Raw genomic sequence first — 12,890 nt, forward strand, 5'->3', positions numbered from 1 at the left:
GCACTGTGGACCATCAATACATTAGTCTTAACAACAGCATCTGGAAAATATATTTGTGATGAACTTCTTGTGATGATTCATCTTATGGCTTTTTCATTCATAGATTTTACAGCTAGCATTTTATGTCAGCCTACTGTAAAAAAAAAACTAAAAAAAAAACTGTGACATTTACAGTAAAAACACAACTTACCATTAACCAATGAACAGGTTTTCACTGTAGCATTAGGCTTTTACTGTCAAAATTATGCTCATTTTCTTTCAGGTCAACTAGTGTCATGGCAGCGGGACAGAGTGAAAAGTCTTTTTGAGGTGTGCATCGACCAAGCACTGATTTCTGAGTTTGTACGTTTGCATTAAGTATTTAGTTTAAGGCCTAAACTCAGGCCTTAGGAAAAGTCAACTAGAGAGGAGGGAAACCGTTCATCTGAAATAACGGTTCAAATTAATTCTGGTAAACAACTAAAGTGAAATCTCCAGCTGCCCCTCCATAAACACACACCGCTCACAGCTGCTCGCCACGCCAGCCAGGAATTAAAAACATACTCATTCATTAATACCAAATTTGCTCTGATAATTTGCATCAAAAGGTGCAGGAGTCAGAGAGGAGGAACCTGCTGTAATTAGAGTGAATTCATTTAGTGCAGAGTAACGATCAAAGCAAAAATGTGAGGCAGGAAGAGTACTGTGTGTGTGTGTGTGAAAGAGAGAGAGTGGGAGGGTGGGAATAATAATTAACTAATATGAAGAAGTAGAAAATCGTGCATTTATTGCTGTGAAATTGTTGTTTTATAACATTCTGTGTGTCACTTGTGACGAACATAAAGACGACCTGAGAAACAGACAGACAGCATGTACAGGTGAATCACCCCATACCTCAATGTTAAAGACCCCCAAAAATGTATGTCGGCGCCAATATTTTCTTATTTTTAAATAAAAGCAACTTTTTATAGAAAAAAATTAATAAAGCAATTTTTAGGAGCATTAAGATTTTTTTGCATTGTGACATTATTTTCGTTGTAATTAAGCACATTTCCCCCAAATTCTTATACCATAAACTAGAAAATCATGCAATTCTCTACTGTTAAAAAAAATGATATGAATTAATTCCAAAATGTGAATAATTAATTATTTAAAACATAACTATACAGTACATCATGGTACTGTTGTTGTACTTTCATAATGTATTGTAATAATACATAATCATTTTATTACAGAATTTTAGGCCTAATTTAGTATGCTTTGAATAAATAAAAACTATTTGCAAGTTGAGTAACAAAACAATAAATTTAATTTAAGATATATTCTCTGACAAGAAAGTCTTAAAATCTCATGTGTTTTTTTTTTTTATTCTCAAAGAAATTCATAAAAGGAATAGGATCCATTGGTGAGCAAGTGATGTAATGCTGAATTTCTGCAAATCTGTTCCTATGAAGAAACAAACTCATCTACATCAGCAAATGTTAATTTTGAACTATTACTTTAACTAGCAAAAGCCAGTTACATAATGACATCACCCAACAGGAAGTGACATCATTATGGGGGGAAATCAGCTGCACAAACATCATCAGTAAGTATTATTATGGTTAGTGTCTCTCAGAAACTTCATTTCTTGAAGTGCATATCTTTGTTTGTCGATGTCAAGGCTGTTGATGTTTGATTTCAATTACATTGTGCTACTTTTGTACTTTAAACGATTCATTTGTTGCCAGTTGGTGTCCAGTGAGTGTCTGAAGAGAAATGAGTCGGTGTGTGAATGTCTCTCACTCATGTGGAATTAGACAGTGAACAATCATATCTCACCTGAGTTCTGTGAGGTGTGTGTGTGTGTGTGTGTTGACTGTATGATGTGTTTTGAGGAGATTAGCAGTAAGTCAGATGAATGATTGTGTGTCAAGCGTTTAGACTCTTAAATGAAGCAATCAAAGCGTGTGTGAGAGCCGCTGCGGCTTCATTACGATGTCGAGAGTGTCAGTGAAGTGAGAGCAGCACAATGATTTGTAGCCTATTTGTCAGCTCATTATTTCATGTGCATTTCTGAGATGCGAGAATGAAATATGTAGAACACAGAGCAGCAAACTCACCTGAAGAGAAGCTACACACACACACATACACACACACATGCTCACGGCTTATCAGAGCCTTGTAAATGAGATTGTCAACACCAGAGATCAGAATTAAATGATTATGAATCAGTCACTGATGAAGCAGATAAATATGTTGCTCAGAAACACTGAGACTTTCAACACTAAATTTTATATAAAAATGATTGTGTGCTAATTTAAGGAAACATTTCTATAAAAGGGTTTAGCAGACTTTCAGAAATCTCAGACACTTCAGCTTTATTGATTATTGATCATTTAAGACATGTCATAGATCCATTGGTGATACTTACTGATGTTTGTGCTGCCAAAGAGGTCTACAGGTCACACTGAGTCCGAAATCTTCGCACGTTAAAAAATAAATACGACCTCACATCACGTTTACACGCTGCTTACGAAACTTTCGTCCGTCATAAAAAAATTCGGATCAGAATTGATTTTCTGCGTTTTCGCATCCGTAGCATGCATTTTGATAGGAAAGGATGAGAAATATGAAAAAAACTGAAAAACGCACACAAAAATTTCAGACTCAGTGTGCAATGACCTTAACATTTTCAAATCCTCAAAAATAACCTGAGATGTTTTTAACTTCAAACCGTTGCTTCTGGCTAAAATATAGTCCATAATAACACTTCATCCAATGTCTCATCAGGAGTGAAATCTGCACAGATCAAGCACCGTTTACACTTCAAAACAGTCCAAAACAGCTCTAAACAAATACGTGAGTGGATTTTGATGTGAGAGACAACAGGAGATGCACTTTTTCACTGGTTTGAAGTTAAAAACGTCTTAATGCTAAATTTGTTTCAGCTTTTGTCTTCTCCAGATGTTAACTGATGGACTGGAGTGCTGTGGATTATTGTGATGTTTTTATCAGCTGTTTGGACTCTCATTCTGACGGCACCCATTCACTGCAGAGCATCCATTGCTGAGACACTGATGCAGGGACACATTTCTACAAACCTGATGAAGAAACAAACTCATCCTAATCTATGGCCTGAGGGTGAGTAAATATTCAGATAATTTTAACTATTGGATGGATGTAATATTGTTTACTGTATTTTTAATTAAAAAAGGGGGTGGGGGATTGGCTTTTGTTAGTTAAAGGGATTTTACAAAAGATTAGCAGAATGGAAAGTGGCACTAATGACACAGCAAAAACCTAAAATTGATCACCAGTTGGAATTATATTTTTAAGAAAATGATTTGATTAAAGAAATAATCTGTGTATTTTCTATTAAATTGACAGTTTTTCATTGAAGAAGTTACATTGAAACATGGTAATCTGGTAACATCTAAATTAACTGTTTTTATTCAAGTCATAATTAATTAATGTGTTAATTTCAATCTAAAAGTAGCTCTCTAAAGTAACAACAACAGTGTAGTGTAGCACAGATGAACACAAAAATGTTCACTTCTCTATATTTAGATAAAATAAACTAACTAATATGATGTTTATCTTCGACATTTTGAGTTTTTAATATACATATCTACAATATATCAAATACATACACAATATATCCTGTCTGACGCACAGTGTATTTGTCATTTAGTGCATGCGTGTCCATTTATGTGTTTATGTGTGTGTTGATATCAGTGCAGCTGGATGAGTTTTAAACGGTTCATCAGCGATGTCTCTCAGCTCAGACGCTTGATTGCTTAAAAAATATGTGCAGAATCTGAAGTTTGGAGAAAAGCTGCAGAAAATTGTTTCCTTCAATTCTTAATTCATTAAAAAATAATTTAATCAATCAGTCTGTGCTGCACAGACGAAAGAGGAGAAAAAAAAAGCAATTTGCCAGTTTGCATTCCATTTTTACAGACGATTATATCAACACACTGTCCGCTCTGATGAAGAGATTAATCTTGTTTTGATGGAAATATGTCAGTATTAGCCAATGTGATGGACACGATTTATCATTTGGGACAATGGCGCAGCTTGAATGTTCTCTCCTGACAGCTCCATCGAGAGGAGCTCGGCCCAAAACGGCACCTGTTGTTCACCGAGTGACCTTCTAATTTTCTAATTCAATTTCGTCTGGAGCCGCTCTGCCTCCGCGATCAGCAGCCAGTAATAACAATTACTGTGACCGACTCAACCTGCACCTTACTTAAATCAGAGCAAGTACAGCTTTATTACTCTGCCCTGTTAAATCAATCTACATCTCGGCATAATAAGGCCCTAATCAGGTAGCAGAAAGAATAATAGGTTGTCACGCATGAGGAAAAATAGGCAATCATGAAATGTTTTCTTTAATTAGGCTGTGAGGACTGGAAGGGCATCAAGAGGAGCGGCTGATCATTTATCATCAGCGCGGGGGGAAATTACTTCACTTACTCGGAAAGAGAAGGAGAGAGAGGGGAGAGATTTGTCAAACGATAAAGGTGAGGACAGGCTCCGAGTCCTTCAGTGAGGTGCGTCTGGAGAGGAGCATTAGCATGATGAAACATTCAGCCTGAACTGCAAAACTGGAACTGAAGTCCCTTTACTAACAGTCATGTTCACACTGCAGTTCAATACAATCTGTTCTGAACACACAATGTTCTTTACAGAAATGATACGAGAGAGAAAGCAATTGCCATGCAATAATATGTCTCTATTAGTGAATGTTTCTTTTGAAAAATTTGCTAACAACAAATGTTAAGCAGCTTTCATGTTTCCTCTTAATAGCCATGCGAGCCCAAAATGTAGATATTACCACTGTCATCCATCATGAGTTCAGGAGGGACTCTTAATGTACAGAAATGTTTACAATCAAGATACCATTTTGAAAAATTTAATATTTAAAAAAGATTTTCAGACTGCCATATGAGAGGGGGATCCGTTATTTCACATATATATAAAAACAGTGTAAAAATAATCCATCCATAATAATAAAAAAAAAAAAATCTAATAAAATGTATTAAAATATAAAAATGTCATAATGTATCCTAATAGAACTATTTTTCCCAACTAATATTTTTTTCACATATTTAAATTCATTTAATTAATGTATTAATTAATACTCATTTAAATTAAATAATTAATATGAATTTTTCACTGTATAAATTGGGTTTTATACATACACAAGGGTGATCATATTTGGGAGTCTGTGGCATCTATGAGACTGAAAACTCCTGCTCTAATAGATATTATTGGTGAGGCAAAATCACATTTGAAAATATTCATATTTTTACCAATGTCTGTATTAAAAAGTTAGAGATCACACTGCGTGTTTGATAATATCCCAACCTCAGCACTGAAAATAAAGTTTCATTAATTAACTTACTTTTACTGCACAGCCCACACTGAACTCAGAAAACACTGTGCAAATGCCCTACAAACCTAAAGTATTTATCAACAATAGTTTGCAATAAAGGTTTTATGAAGCAACAGAAAATAATGGAATTAATTCAACTAAGATCAGGTTGTTTGAATGAATAATTGAAAGTTTGTGATTAACACATTACCAATATTTGGATTAGTTCTTAATTAGAAACAAAGTCTAAATTTAATGATCACTTAAAATTGAAGTCAGATTAGACACAAAGCTATATCAAATTAAAACTGCATCCTAATAAATTAGGTAAACTCTAAAGTGCAAGTATCTTATCTATCTTTGCCTATGCCATTAGATTCAGTTGGGCTAGTGGTTAGTCCATGAACGTTCTATATGTAAAAAATAAAATTATATATACAGTATGTATATATATATATATATATATATATATATATATATATATATATATATATATATATATATAATGTAATGTAAATGTGGTCCTCCTCCTCATGTAAATTGGTTCGTTGTCTGCAGTTGAGGGTATAAATGACAAATTTATGGAAAAGACGTTTTGTGTTTGTATTTTCAATTTTAAGTTTGTTACTTCTGAATCTGTTAATTCTTCAGCACAGTGACCTATTGTCCCTGTAGGACAAGTTCATTTTTAGTTACAACATTTGTCTGGTTCATGGGAAATACAGATATATTTCCAACAGCTACGGTAATGTGAATTACACAGTATAATATCTATGAAATAGTGTAGGCTATACAATATATTTTTATGTTTTGTTTTATTAATTTGAAATTGTTTTTTTTTTTATAACTCACACTTGCATATTTTACATTAGTTTTGTTCATTCCGGTCCATTTACTCACTTCTGATTTGTCAAAGCCTTTTCCCCTCATGTTTGTCATGTGCAGGTTAGATGAACACTGGTAATTGGGAAAGAAATATCATCAAGGAGTTTCTGTGTTAATTTGAGCTTTCAGACTGATGGATGGCAATACGGTGTCTTTACACTATGATAAAGATGAGTTTAGAAATGAAGTAAAATATACAAACATTCAAAGTTTGTATTGTTTCTGTTCTGGTCCTTGCAGGGAAGAGCAGAGACTTGGATCTAGATGCGGCAGTTTTTATTAAAGTAATACAAAAGGGTAATACCACACTAGGACAGATTTTTTTCTTTTATTGATTTTTAAAAGCCTTGCCAACTTTGTCTTTCCACTTATGCACCAGTGCACAGACTGTGGTGAGTCTCTTTATATTTATATTAATTATCAGATACACTACCGTATTGTCCCGAATATAAGACGACCCTGATTATAAGACGACCCCCCTTTTCCCAGATGTACCTTTTGGAAAAAGGCTTTTTGAAAACCAAATCTTGTTTTTTTTTTTCCTCTCTCTGTAAAACACATTTTTTCTTAAATTATTTTCATATTGCATATTTTTCCTATTTTAATTTTTGTTTTGACAGTATGGTAAATACTGGTAAAATGTACCAACGATGACATTGAAAAATATACACTTTTTGATATACCATTGAAATAACAGGTAGCCCATCTGAATTATATAACATTTAGGCTATCCATCTCATAGTAGCCTACCTAAATGTTATTAACAGTAGAAGTGAAATCTTATTGTAGTCTTCAAATCTGGGTACTGTCTTATGTTTTAAAATCACTTACAGAGGAGGTTTGTTCCCATCAGACTAACATGACAGTCACGATCCATGCCACTGTAAGCTTTTCTTTTTCTTTTGTTTTCACTCGCGATCTTTACAACACACATTACGTTACATATTTCATGGCACACTCGTTTTATGAGTTTTTGGCGCCACCTATTGTTGTGGGTGTATTATTGACATGTCAAAGTCTAGACCCCGAATATGAGACGACCGCGTTTTTTCAGATGTAGTTCCAAGAAAAAAAATATCGTCTTATATTCGGGTCAATACGGTATTACGTCACAAGGACAACAGGGTCACAAAATTTTTTATCTTATTCCACTTGTAAAATGGCTAAAGTTTAGGGTTAGGGTATACTTATTATCTCTAATATTTAATACAAAATCAATGGAAGGTCCCCACCATGATATTGGACTTTTGTGGATTTTGTGTCTTTGATTAGATTATAATTCATTTTCACCTAATAATGTAATCCTAATCAGTTCCCTGACGGTGTGAACAGCGGTGTCCCTGTCTGCAGCAATTCCCCTGGGCACTTCAACTAAAAGAGCAGATTTCCTAAAAGAGCAAATCACGGACGGCTCGCATCTTTTTAAAGATGCCGTTCCGTCCATGTCCTCTTAGTTGCGGTTGTTATCTGCCTTTTGATGAAGGACACGATCATTGTCTTCCGTGTCTGAAGCTGCATTTGTGGATGACTCATTCGCCTGTTGTGGGCGTATGAACATGACTTCACTGCTATCTCACCTCTCTTTTGTAAAAAGAGTGGCACCCTCTGCCACTACCCATCCCAATCTCTCTGGATCGAGCAGAGGACCGCCGGCTGGCACTCTGGGAGATTTGAGGGTGACAGTAAGAGCTTCTCTGCTGGCTCTGCCCACGGACCTCTTACTCTTCATGCAGCGAATGTCGGCTCTCAAGTGATTTCGCTGGTCCGCCCCGCAGGGCTGCCAGCATTTCATTCGGTGCGCCCCCAGAGGATCAGATGTCGTTCGCAGCATCGGGGAATGGGCTATCATCCTCAGAGAATGAAGGTTTGATGAAGAACGAATCGGACCCAGAGTTGACGGCTATGCTTGCCTGGGCAGCCGTAAGTATCGGGCTGGAGGTCAACAGAACACCCAGTCCCGAGCGCTCGCGGCTGGATGATTGGTTTCTTGGAGCGGGACGCGGTTCACAACCACGATCTGCTCCGGTGCCTTTCTTTCCGGAGATGCATGAGGAGCCATGGATGGCCCCTTTTACAGCCAGAAGCCGCTCGTCTCCTTCGTCCATCCTCAGTACCCTCGATGACGGGGGCCACCAGGTGGTGCGTGGACATTCCCCAGAGTGGTTGTGGTGCACCTGTGCCCGCAAAACACCCCCACTTGGAGGAATGGTCCACGTCTCCCGTCCAAAGCCTGTAAGCTGACGGCCGCTCTTGCAGCCAAAGCTTACAGTGCTGCAGGCCAGGCCGCCTCTGCCCTGCATGCCATGGCTATCCTGCAGGTCCTCCAAGCCAAGGCACTGAAACAAATGCATGAGGGTAGTTCTGACCCGAGGTTGATGCAGGAGCTGCGTTTGGCAACTGACTTCGCCCTCTGGGCGATGAAACTCACGGTACAGTCCACTCTGGTGGTCTAAGAGCGCTTTCTCGAAGCTCCCATCTCCCAGGCTGGGCTGTTCGGCAACACTGTCAAGGGCTTTGCCTAGCAGTTCTCGGCAGTGCAGAAGCAGACCGAGGCGATCCAGCACATCTTGCCCCGGCGTGATGCACCACCAGCCACCGCTGCCCCACGGGCCAGGACTCAGTCTGCTCATCACCGTGGGCACCCTCCTGCATCCTCCAGAGATGTGGGAATCTGCTCTTTCTCAGGAGATGACGAGGACAGCGTCACTCCTTCCCCCGAAGGAGGGCCGGGCAGAGAATCTTCTGTTTCGTCTCTTCTTCTGCTCAATCGAGCCGGTCCCTCCAGCCGAGATGAGACCGGGTTTTTATAGCTCCTACTTCATCGTACCCAAGAAAGGCGTTGGCCTTCGGCCAATCCTAGATCTGCGAGTCTTGAATCGGGCCCTTCACAAGCTCCCGTTCAAGATGCTGACGCAGAAGCGCATTATCAGATGCATCCACCTTCGGGCTTTCCCTGTCCCCCCGTGTCTTTACGAAAGTTGCGGAGGGCGCCCTTGCCCTGTTACGGGAAGTGGGCATCAGGATCCTCAACTATCTCGACAACTGGCTCATTATGGCCCAGTAACGAGAGCAGTTGTGCGATCACAGGCACCTGGTGCTCTGGCACCTCAGCCAGTTGGGACTTCAGGTCAACTGGGAAAAGAGCAAACTCTCCCCTGTGCAGAGGATCTCTTTTCTCGGTGTGGAGCTGGACTCGATGAGATGGCACGTCTCACGAATGAGCATGCCCAATCAGTGCTGGACTGCCTGAGTTCCTTCAGAGGCAGGACGGTGGTTCCGCTGAAACAATTTCAGAGGCTCCTGGGGCATATGGCATCCGCAGCCGCAGTCACGATGCTCGTGTTGCTTCATATGAGATCACTTCAGCACTAGTTACACTCCCGAGTCCTGAGATGGGCATGGCGCTGCGGTATATATCGTGTGGCCATCACACCACTCTTTCAGCCCCTGGTCGGACCTTGCTTTTCTAGGACAAGTGTCCCAGCATGTTGCCCCTAGAACAAGTGTCCCAGCATGTTGTCGTCACGACAGATGCCTCCAGTATGGGCTGGGGCGCTTGATGCAACAGGCAGGCAGCCTCGGGGCTCTGAACAGGGCCCCGACTGCTTTGGCACATCAACTGCCTAGAGCTGTTGGCAGTGCATATGACTCTGCGGCAGTTCCGGCCACTGCTGTTAGGCAAGCACGTGTTGGTCCACACGGACAACACTGCGGCTGTTTTGTACATCAACCGACAGGGAGGTCTACGATCACGTCACATGTCTCAACTCGCCCGCTATTTCCTCCTCTGGAAGTCCTTTAAGTCGCTGCACGCCGTCCACATTCTGGGGGAGCACAGTCGCACGGCCGACGTGCTCTCATGACAGCTCACATTCCCCGGAGAAGTGCGACTCCATTCCGAGACGATCCGGCTGATCTGATCTGGAGTCGATTCGGGGAAGACCAGGTGGACCTGTTTCCTTCCCGCGAGTCCTCCCACTGGCCTCGGGCTCTACGCAAGTATGTGTTTCCCCCAGTGAGCCTGCTCGCACAGACTCTGTGCAAGGTCAGCGAGGACGAGGAACAGGTCTTGTTGGTTACTTTGAGGCAAACCTATGCACTGAAGTGGAGTCTGTTTGCAAACTGGTGTTCTTCTCGCCAAGAAGACCCCTGAAGATGCACGATTGGAGTAGTGCTTTCCTTCCTGCCAGAAAGGTTGGAGCGTAGGCTGTCACCCTCCACCTTAAAATTGTATGTGGCTGCTATCGCAACACATCACAATGCACACGGCCGGTCCCTGGGAAAGCACGATCTCATTGTCAGGTTCCTGAGGGGTGCCAGAAGGTTAAATCCTCCTAGGCCACCCCTGGTGCCCTCTTGGGATCTCTTTATCGTCCTGGTTGGACTTCAGAGAGGTCCCTTTGAGCCGCTGGATTCAGTCGAGCTTAAGTCGAGGACCTACAAGAATTTTTGGTAACCGAAGAGTGCCTTGTGTTCAGGCCGGCCTACTCTCACGTTGTCCTGAGACCCTGGCCTGGATACGTGCCCAAGGTTCCCACCATGCCCTTCCGCGATCAGGTGTTGAACCTGCAAGCACTGCCCTCGGAGGAGGCAGATCCAGCCTTGGTGTTGCTGTGTCCCATAAGAGTGCTGCGCATATACGTGGACCGCACCCCGACCTTCACAAGCTCTGAGCAGCTCTTTGTCTGCTATGGAGGTCAGCAGAAAGGGAAGGCTGTCTCCAAGCAGAGGTTGGCCCACTGGATAGTGGATGCCATCGCCTTGGCGTACCAATCCAAAAGCGAGCCGTGCCCCCTGGGGGTGAGGTCTCACTCCACACAGAGTGTTGCCTTATGCCATGCGTTGGCGCACGGCGCCTCTCTGGTAGACATCTGTAGTAGAGCCCTGCACTGCAATTTAGGCCCTAGCCCGGCCCTGGCCCGAGACACTCAGGCCCTAGCCCGGCCCGTGTCCGACAGCTTATCAGAATTACCGGCCCGAGTCCGACCCGAGCCCGTCTTTTTCCCCACTTCTCCTGAAACAGCTTATACTACTGTTTTGGCTATTAAAATAGTTCAGTTTTGTATGTAATGGCAAAATGATTATATTTTGTTTCTTTTTTCATTAAGTTAATTTAGAAAAACGTTTGGAGCATTTTTGTTCGTTAAATATAAGTTTTTGTTTTTTAAAGTAACGGCCAGCGGTAGACAGTGAGCTGATCATAGCCTATGTTTGATCAATTTAGCCTTCTCAAATCATCACGAATTGCGTAAAATAAAATTTATAGATATACTAAAACAGATCAAGCATATAACAATGTTTAAACGTTAAACCTTGCGCTATAATAATAATGTGCGCTAGCCTATATCCAAGTTTGTGGAAGCTAAAGCGCGCTCTGCAGGACATGGAGGCACCAGCTCAAACACTTGCATTTTTTTTTTTCAGTGGAAACAACTTAAAATAGCCTACGCTGTAATTTTTTTTCTGATAAAGGTAAGAGTAATACATCATTTGGAACTGTAAATGGTCTACTTTTATTTGTGTGCACTCACAATATCAACAAAATGTTGTGCTTTTATAAAACAAAGAAAACAAACATGATGCACTTTCTGCCGTCTCGTCTTGAACAGGAGCGCTTCACAATAATGAACTGAAGCTGAGCGAATACATGCCTCACAGACATGATAAATATATCTGTAGAAAGCATTAAATTACCACTTAACGAAATAAAAAAATCGAAAACAAAAACTTTTATTATAATCATAATCCATAAAGATGCATTTCTCTCTAAAGGCGCGTCTAATGAGGAGATGGCAAGTCAGGATCAGCAACTTCCTTGCGAAACGGACTCAGAAAACACTAGTTTATTAGTAGGCTAAATAATTCAAATATCTCCTTACTATTTCTCCCGGACACATTAATGGTAATTATGTTTGCTGGGGCTTTGCGGCAAGCTTCAGCCTATTGCGTGCATTTGAACGCAGAACTCTTCAGCTGCGCTGAAGTCACTTGCGCTCGCTGCTGCTGCGGGACAAACACCGTCGAGCCGCTCTCCTGTTGTTTCCACCAGTGCGGCAATTTTTTTTTTCATCATTAATGGATGGATATCTAAAATATAAAAATAAAGAGAAACCTAAAACGGGCCCGAGGCCCGGCCCGCGTCTGAACTATGTCTTGAAAATTGGCCCGAAACCCGGCCCTAGGGATGTAAAAAAGTCGAAATGCAGGGCTCTAATCTGTAGAGCTGCGGGCTGGGTGACACCGAACACTTTCAGGAGATTTTACAGTCTCTGCGTTGAACCAGTTTCTTCCCGTGTGTTGGGTAACAGGTAACTGGCGGGAAGAGCTGGCTGGTGTCATGCTTGCTGCGCCATTCCCCCTCACATGGGGATGCGAGTGCCTTTTTCCTCCTACAGTAAGTTCCCCGGATGGCGAACCCTGGTCGAGTATCCTCCAGCACCCCAGGCAGTCATACTGGGCGGAGCAGTCTGATGCGAGGCCCAGTATTGGTGTTAGCTTGCCCGGGTCTCCGGTCAGCCCCTGTACTGGGCTAGGTGTCCATATGGCTTGATTCCCTGCGGGCAATCCCATACAGTATGTGTATTCTTCCACGGTAAGCTTCCCCTCTCGGCGAACCTTTGTCTTCTATTTGATAGACCATGTTGTTCCATCCCTACTCTCAGGTAGG

At 41.5% G+C, this 12,890-nt stretch overlaps 1 long non-coding RNA gene across 2 annotated transcripts; it reads left to right on the forward strand.

Annotated features, from left to right (window-relative positions):
- The first annotated feature begins 2,751 nt into the window (after positions 1-2,751).
- LOC131542096 (uncharacterized) lies at positions 2,752-4,199 on the forward strand. 2 transcript variants are annotated; one of them, XR_009271662.1, is made up of 3 exons: positions 2,752-2,820; positions 2,926-3,102; positions 4,060-4,199. It is a non-coding gene; the product is annotated as an uncharacterized LOC131542096 (long non-coding RNA). The 2 variants fall into 2 exon arrangements; XR_009271661.1 differs by having other exon boundaries at positions 2,769-2,820; positions 2,910-3,102.
- Positions 4,200-12,890: the final 8,691 nt, after the last annotated feature.

This window comes from Onychostoma macrolepis, chromosome 06 (genome assembly GCF_012432095.1).
Source record: "Onychostoma macrolepis isolate SWU-2019 chromosome 06, ASM1243209v1, whole genome shotgun sequence".
Taxonomy (NCBI): domain Eukaryota; kingdom Metazoa; phylum Chordata; class Actinopteri; order Cypriniformes; family Cyprinidae; genus Onychostoma; species Onychostoma macrolepis.